We start from the raw sequence: 8,845 nt of genomic DNA on the forward strand, positions 1-8,845 counted from the left end.
TAAAAAAAAAGTAAATAACATAGATTTAAAATTCAGATGGGAGGAGTAATAAATATAACCAAGGGTCGATTATTTTATAATGGGGTCAAGGAAAGAGTGTTCACGTCGCGGCCCTGTTTCCACCAATCTTTCCACCACCACGCACAAGAAGCACAAGAAGCGACAAGACAGACACCATTGTATGCAGATGCAGAGAAGTGTGTTCAGCTCTGGCTGAACAACTCTAATCTTGTGTGTGGACTCGATAAGAAGAAGATTTTATAATAGTTAGCAATCAGAATAGATTCCAGGGTTGGTCAGCAAGATTTCAGTAAGGAGGAGCCTCTGATATATGGTATTGATCATTGCACTAATGATGTGGTAAGGGAGCTATTAAGTCAAGTCAAGATCATGGTAAATGCCACAAATTAACACTCTAGAGCAATGAGATGATTCATTATGCAAAGAGATGGTAAGAAGAATCAAATCAATTATTTTGTGCCAATCATTCAATCATTAATTAGACATTTAGAAAAAGTACTATTTCTGAATTTACTGAAGATAGATGATGGAAATAAAGTAAAACAATCTGGATGTATTTTTCTTGGGAACCATCACCATCCAATGTCTTTTCCTCAAATGCATATTAATTTATGAATACATGCACATACTGTCATTAATAATTCTTCATAAAATCTTTCTATGTAGACGCAGCCCCATGTAATCTTATAACCTTGAGAATACTTACCCTTCATTTTGCATTTTTGAGTTTATATTAAACCTGTCTTTGCCCTCAACCCATGCAGTGCACAGCAAACTGCAACTCATGGCATTAAATGTTATTCTAATCTCCTTTTGGTTTTTATCCTATATCTGTGTTATCGTATCAAATCTCCTGCTATTTTAAAATAGTTTATCCTCTTAATTATTTATCACAAGCATTCATGTTTTTGAACATCTTTGACAGAGTTTCCCTTAAACTTCAGTGCTCTAAGGAGAACATTCAAGCTTCTTTGGAACACAACAGATACTCATGTCCATAGATTTAATGTGCTGGTCTCCTCCAACTCCTCTCCTAAAAGTCTGATGCCCAGAAATGGATACAAGAGTTCAGCTCCAGTATGTTAAAAACAGTAATTAACAATGGCAATTATTTTAATTTATCCCTTTATTTGCAAAGTAAAAGATCCTGTTTCTATAAACTGCCTATCAGCATGTCTTGCTGCCTTTAAAGATTTGTGGATGTTAGTCCCCTGGGCATTCTACTCTTTTCTTAATTGAAGTAATGGTATGCTGTAAATAATCATGTCCCGTTTACTTGATCTTTAATGGAGTCACAAGCATGAGTATCAGAAAGATTAGCTCAACAATGTAATCTGTTTATGACCCAGTCTCAGCCATTTGTAAATGAAACCCTCATTAAAGCCTGTGACAGGTATGGCAGTGGGCTAAGGCAGAGGAGATGGTTAGCTGTTGTCAAAGACACTTTCAGCGACACTTTCAGCTTGTTCTGCAGTCTGACACCCTTCCTCCCTCAATGCTCCACTGCCAACCAATGGAAATAGTCTATTTATTTATTCCCCATCACTCTTTGCTAAATAAGGGCAACACAGTGGCTCATAGGTAGAGTTTCTGTCTTGCAGTGCCAGAAACGCAGGTTCGATCCTAACTACAAGTGCTTCCTGTATGGAGTTTGTATGTTCTCTCTGTGACCGCGTGGGGTATTTTCTGGGTGCTCCGGTTCCCTCCCACACTCCAAAGATGTACAGGTTTGTAAGTTAATTTGCTTTGATACAAATTGTAAATTGTTACTGGTATGTAGGATAGAACTAGTGTACGTGTGAATTCTGGTCAGCGCGGACTCAGTGGGCTGAAAGATCTGTTTCCGTGCTGTTTCTCTAGTCTCTAAAGCCTAAATTCTAAAGTAAATAAAATGCGCTCGTGGGAACCAAATGCCTCCCAAATTAGGTCTTCACCATCACGTTTGACATATTTCATGCCATTTGCATCCCTATTTCTGTAATCTCCTCAACCACTCTGAGATTTCTGAATTTTACCAACCTCACTCACAGCCCCATGCATTTGGTGCCTCTCATCACACTGGCTTGGAATTCTCTTCCTGAACTTTTCCTCTTGTTAGCTTCTTTAGTCGTGCTTCTTACGATCATCTTTTTTCCTATATTGAAGGAACTAACTAAATAGAAGCTGGTTTTGAAGTTGATACAAGCTATTATTCACCCCAGAGAGGTGTTACTATAACATATTCACTTTCTTTGAAAATATGAATTTAGGATGCAATGATTACTACGGAATAATGGACAATAAAACAAAATTCTGTTCTTGATACATCAATTTAATATAACAAGTCAATAAATGCTGACCACGTCTTTTGGAAGTGGTCTGCTTTGCCTGCAAGGAGGAGTCTCATATCTTCCAGGTGTAATGTTTCGAACATATTTGAAATCCACATATTTATTGTTGGTATAGGAGCGTTTTTCCAGAATTTGAGTATAAGCTTTTTTCCCGTTATTAGCCCGTAATTAAATAAATTATTTTGAAACACGTTAAGTTCAGGACTACCTTCCATTATTCCAAAGATAATCCATTCTGCTTTTGGTATCAGTTTTATTTTAAATAATTTTGTGAAGATTTCAAAGATTTCGGTCCAGAATTTTTGAATTTTTATACAAAAAACAAATGAGTGTGCTATGGTAGCTTCTTGAGACTGGCATTTATCACAAATGGGTGAGACGTTAGGGAAAAGTTTATTTATTTTGGTTTTTGAATAGTATAGTCTATGTAATGTTTTGAATTGAATTAGAGTATGTCTTACGTTAATCGAGCTTTTATGCACATATAGTAAGTGTTTATCCCAGCTCTCTTTTGAAAATTTTATAGCTAGTTCTTGTTCCCAGTCTCTTCTAATACCGTCAGTTGTAGGTATTTCTATATTTAAAATAGTGTTATATAAGTATGATATTAAGTTTGCTGATTCGGCGTGGTCTGCATTTATTGACTTATTACAGGTATAAGGTGCAACAGTAATTAAAAAAATAAATGGTGCCAGGATCTGGTATTGGGGGATGAAAAATATGAAGTTGGTATATCCCTTATTTGCGTGGTTTTTTATAATAGAGCAATTGTTTCTCTTTCTTTCTTTCTTTTCTAGGGTCTATTTCTTAACTTTCTTCTCTAACTCTTTTTCTAATGGGCTTTTTTTTTCTACACTTTCTCGCACTATCACGACTCTTTCTCACTTTCCTTACTTCCTTTATTTCTTTCTTAAAGCTCAAAAATGAAGGGGTACAAACAAATGTAATAAGATATATGTGGTGTGTACTACTGTAACTTATTGTACTTCCAATAAATAAATAAATAAATAAACAAATAAATAGATTTAAAAAAAATTTAATATGACAATATAACAATCTGGTAAATATATAATATGCAAAATGGCCTCATGTCTGAAATAAAATCTGTTTCAATAACTGAATAACTACAGATTTGTGAAGTGGGGAATGTCTGGCCACATACAAGGCACATTCCCAGGAGATGGAAAGGAAGGGCATCAGAATCGAGATGACTAAAGATATCAAGGTTAAATCAAGACAGAAAAGGAGTCCGATGACAAATGCAAGCTTCCTGATACATTAGAGAACCAAGCTGAATATAGAAAGCGCAGAGAAGATCCAAAAAAAGAAAGTAGAGGCCCAAGGAGGAATATGAGAATAGGATCAGCTACTGACACAAAGTGAAACCCTGATGTTTTGTTCTGATAAATGTATCAAGAGTGAATGTACAGACAAAGGGAGGATGACAAAGGAACCATAATAATAGCTGAGGGCATAGTTTTGCAATGTGAATACTTTGCAATTGTCTTAACTCCATCATAGTAATGGAAAAGGTATTAGCAGCCTCTAATTACATTAATCCTCATTGACTACAATTTCTCCTCCAATAATCTGGGATAAACTGACTCGGTTTTGGAAACATGTGAATTGATAAAGGTCAACGTTGGTCTTTTCAAGGGCAACTCACATTCAATTAGGTTATTTGATAAACAAACCAAGAAGATTGATGAGAAAACTACAGTTGACAAAGAACCACAAATAGACTTGTAAGAAAATAGGAATTCTTGTGTACATAGTTAATGGCAAACAGACTCAAAATTGGACAAGAGTAAATAAAAACATACAATAGTGGTAATACAGTTGTCTCAGAAGGGGCAAGGGAATAGTGTGGTGTACCTCAGGGATGGATCAAGGATCGTTGGTCAATTTGATAGAATTACATAAATGTAGTAATGGATTTAAGGTTTTTTCAAAGTGTAAAACTCAGAAATGAAATGAACAGTGAGGATGAAAGAATCCAGTAGTGCACAGAAAAGCTGCCAGAATGACTGACACCTGCTAAATGAGCGTTAATGTTTAAAATTGATACATTTCAGGAAGTTGAAGAGTGCCAATATAGTTAAATCATACAATTCTGAAGCAGGCAGAATCGACAAGATTGGGGATATATATGCATGAATTATTGAAAGTAGCAGGACAAGGTTAAATAGGTGTAAAAGCTGTGAGTCTTGGTTTCATTAATAGAATATAACAACCGAGGGAGTGATGTTAAACATGTATTGGAACAGACTTTTCTCCATTGTCCATGTCAGATTTCATTGAACAGGAGAGTCTTGCAATGTATTTTCTTTCTAACAGTGTAATGTTACTTTAAATACTTAGCTTGCAACAGTAGCTTAGAATCTCCACATGTAAATGGTCTGCTGCCTTGTAATAAATTTCTGCCACTGCTGTGTCTCGATGTGTTCATGAAGACATGACAAAACATTTTATGAAACACTGATTAGGTCTCAGCTGGAATAATGTACTCAGTTTCAGTCACTGACCCTTTAGGGAAGGATGTCAAAGCTTTGGGGAGATTGCAGAAGTAATTTACTTGAACAGTACCAGGAATGAGAGACCTCAATTATGCGCAGAGACATGGCTTTGAGATTTTGATCCTAAATCCAGTGATGGCCAGGAGAAGATTTGATAGAGGTCTTCACAGCCATGAATGATTTTTGATAGAGTAAATAAAGAGAAATGGTTTTCACAGCAAGTAGGTAGGAGAGGAGCAGTCAGTGATTTTCAAAAGTACCGGAGGTGACATGAGGAAATAATTTTTTCACATCAAGTTATTGTGACGTGTGTCTGATAGGATAGTGGATTAGGTGTCAATGTAAGTGATATAGGAGTACTGGGTAAATGGAGAAAACATTAAGAGGTCAATGGAGAAAAGATCGAATTGGACAAGCCAAATCAAATATCCACAACAAGCTCAATGGGCTGAATTAGTTACTTTTATACTCTGGTTAGATGTTTCCATAAATAAGGGTACCAACCTGTGACATGGGTGACCAAATTTGAAAGTTATTAAATCATAATGAAATACCACAGCATTAAAAATGGGCCTACTTATGATCCTTTTGAGCTAATTTGTGATCAAAATTTGACCACATTTTAATACTTTCAAAATTTGAAGAAAAAAAACAGATTTTTAAAAACTTTTATAAGAGATACAAGACATATGGGACACTGCCTCTTATACTGATTTTTAAACTCCATTACAAAATGTCGGCACATAACCCACCACGAGGCTCTAGCCCACGTCAGGGTCTTTAAAATCGCGTTGTTTTAATTTTTTTTTAAATCACCACGAGTGCTTCATAACATTGACGACGTCAAAAAACGAAAGGGACTACAGAATGAGAAATATATAATATAGGTGAGCAAACTAGTTTTATTTCATGATTTTAAGATCTATTCATTATTAAGTATTTCACTATAAGCTTAAACGCAAAATATAAACAATAAAAAAGAAACAATAAATATAAAAACGGTTACTCTGCTTTTAATTCACACAGTTCACACTTGACCAAATGGACATTGCAACTCACATTGTGCTTCAAAAACGTGGGGCATCAGAAAGCCATCTAATCGGGAGATAAATGATAAAAATCATAAGCATAATCAGAATTTGGCTTACATAGAGTTGTTTATTTTTCAAAATTAATGTAATCATTCTGGTATAAATTAGCCTAAGGATTTGATGAAATCCTGCTTGAAAAATGTTACAAAAAAAAGGAAAAAAAACACAGAGATATATCTGATATTTTTCTTTGTAAAAACAGATTTATTTATTTTTGCTTCCTCTCATTATTTTGGCTCTACACCATAATCTATCATCGTAATCATAATCATACTTTATTAGCCAAGTATGTTTCACAACATATGAGGAATTTCATTGGCCATACAGTCATACCAATAAAAAGCAACAGAACACACAAAATACATTTTAACATAAACATCCACCACAGTGACTCATACCACATTCCTCACTGTGTTGGAAGGCAAAAAAAAGTTCAATCTCTTCCCTTATAACCATATAACCATATAACAATTACAGCACGGAAACAGGCCATCTCGGCCCTACAAGTCCGTACCGAACAACTTTTTACCCTTAGTCCCACCTGCCTGCACTCATACCATAACCCTCCATTCCCTTCTCATCCATATGCCTATCCAATTTATTTTTAAATGATACCAACGAACCTGCCTCCACCACTTCCACTGGAAGCTCATTCCACACTGCTACCACTCTCTGAGTAAAGAAGTTCCCCCTCATGTTACCCCTAAACTTCTGTCCCTTAATTCTGAAGTCATGTCCTCTTGTTTGAATCTTCCCTATTCTCAAAGGGAAAAGCTGGTCCACATCAACTCTGTCTATCCCTCTCATCATTTTAAAGACCTCTATCAAGTCCCCCCTTAACCTTCTGCGCTCCAGAGAATAAAGACCTAACTTATTCAATCTATCTCTGTAACTTAGTTGTTGAAACCCAGGCAACATTCTAGTAAATCTCCTCTGTACTCTCTCTATTTTGTTGACATCCTTCCTATAATTGGGCAACCAAAATTGTACACCATACTCCAGATTTGGTCTCACCAATGCCTTGTACAATTTTAACATTACATCCCAGCTTCTATACTCAATGCTCTGATTTATAAAGGCTAGCATTCCAAAAGCTTTCTTTACAACCCTATCTATATGAGATCCCACCTTCAAGGAACTATGCACGGTTATTCCCAGATCCCTCTGTTCAACTGTATTCTTCAATTCCCTACCATTTACCATGTACGTCTTATTTTGATTTGTCCTGCCAAGGTGTAGCACCTCACATTTATCAGCATTCAACTCCATCTGCCACCTTTCAGCCCATTTTTCCAAATGGCCTAAATCACTCTGTAGACTTTGGAAATCCTCTTCATTATGCACAACACCCCCTATCTTGGTATCATCTGCATACTTACTAATCCAATTTACCACACCTTCATCCAGATCATTGATGTACATGACAAACAACAAAGGACCCAACACCGATCCCTGAGGCACCCCACTAGTCACCTGCCTCCAACCCGACAAACAGCCATCCACCATTACCCCCTGACTTCTCCCATTCAGCCACTGTTGAATTCATCTTGCTACTCCTGCATTTATACCCAACAGTTGAACCTTCTTAACCAACCTCCCATGAGGAACCTTGTCAAAGGCCTTACTGAAGTCCATATAGACAACATCCACTGCTTTACCCTCGTCAATTTCCCTAGTAACCTCTTCAAAAAATTCAAGAAGATTAGTCAAACATGACCTTCCAGGCACAAATCCATGTTCACTGTTCCTAATCAGACCCTGTTTATCCAGATGCTTATATATATTATCTCTAAGTATCTTTTCCATTAATTTGCCCACCACTGAAGTCAAACTAACAGGCCTATAATTGCTAGGTTTACTCTTAGAACCCTTTTTAAACAATGGAACAACATGCGCAGTACGCCAATCCTCGGGGACTATTCCCGTTTCTAATGACATTTGAAATATTTCTGTCATAGCCCCAGCTATTTCTACACTAACTTCCCTCAATGTTCTAGGGAATATCCTGTCAGGACCTGGAGACTTCTTTGTTCTCCCGCGGTTGGAGGCCTCGAGCCATCCATTGACGGGATGATCTTGGCTTCCATAGCCGGCGGCGTTTGGGCCCTTGGGCCCAAGCTCCTGCATCGGGGGGGGGGGATTCTCTCAGCTCTCCCACGCCGGACGATCTGACCTCGGGTCGGGTCTGGTCAAAACTTTCTGCTTGGTTTGGAGCTTCCCGACATCGGTCTCCACCTGAGACTGCGAGCTCCTCGATGGCAAAATCCATAGGCCGCGTTTGGAATGTCGATCCCAGGCAAAAGATCACCTCCGTTGGTAAGTCCACGTCCCCGCGGTGGGGCTCAAAGTCAGTGTAGATTGGTTATTTCCTACCAACCAATTGTAGTGCTTGTCAGTAGTTGCTCCGCCTAATAAGCGATTTATATTACCAAGAGTTTGCTTACGTAATTCAGTCTGAGTAGCTGTTAGGTACTGTAACATTCTGCAGACCAATGCTGTAAGTGGACTTTAATAAATATGTGTTGTGCTTTGATGTGTGTACGACTCCACTCATTAGTCAGATTCAGATTCACATTCAGATTCACATTCACATGTATTGTCACATGCACCAATTAAGGTACAGTAATATTTGAATTACCATGGAGCCGTACAATTAAAAGAATACAACACAATTAAAAGAACATAAATATCCAGCACAGTGATCACTGTGATGGAAGGTAATAGAGTTCAGTCAGTCTTCCTCCTTTTGTTCAACCGTGTTCGTGGCGACCCTCTGCAGTCGCCGCTACGGACGGCTCAACGTACAAGCCCTTTCGTCGGGACAATTGAAGCTCCGACTTCGGGATGGATGGAACACAATCTTGGAATGGCTTGGAATGCCCGAATT

Source organism: Amblyraja radiata, chromosome 5 (genome assembly GCF_010909765.2).
Source record: "Amblyraja radiata isolate CabotCenter1 chromosome 5, sAmbRad1.1.pri, whole genome shotgun sequence".
Taxonomy (NCBI): Eukaryota; Metazoa; Chordata; class Chondrichthyes; order Rajiformes; family Rajidae; genus Amblyraja; species Amblyraja radiata.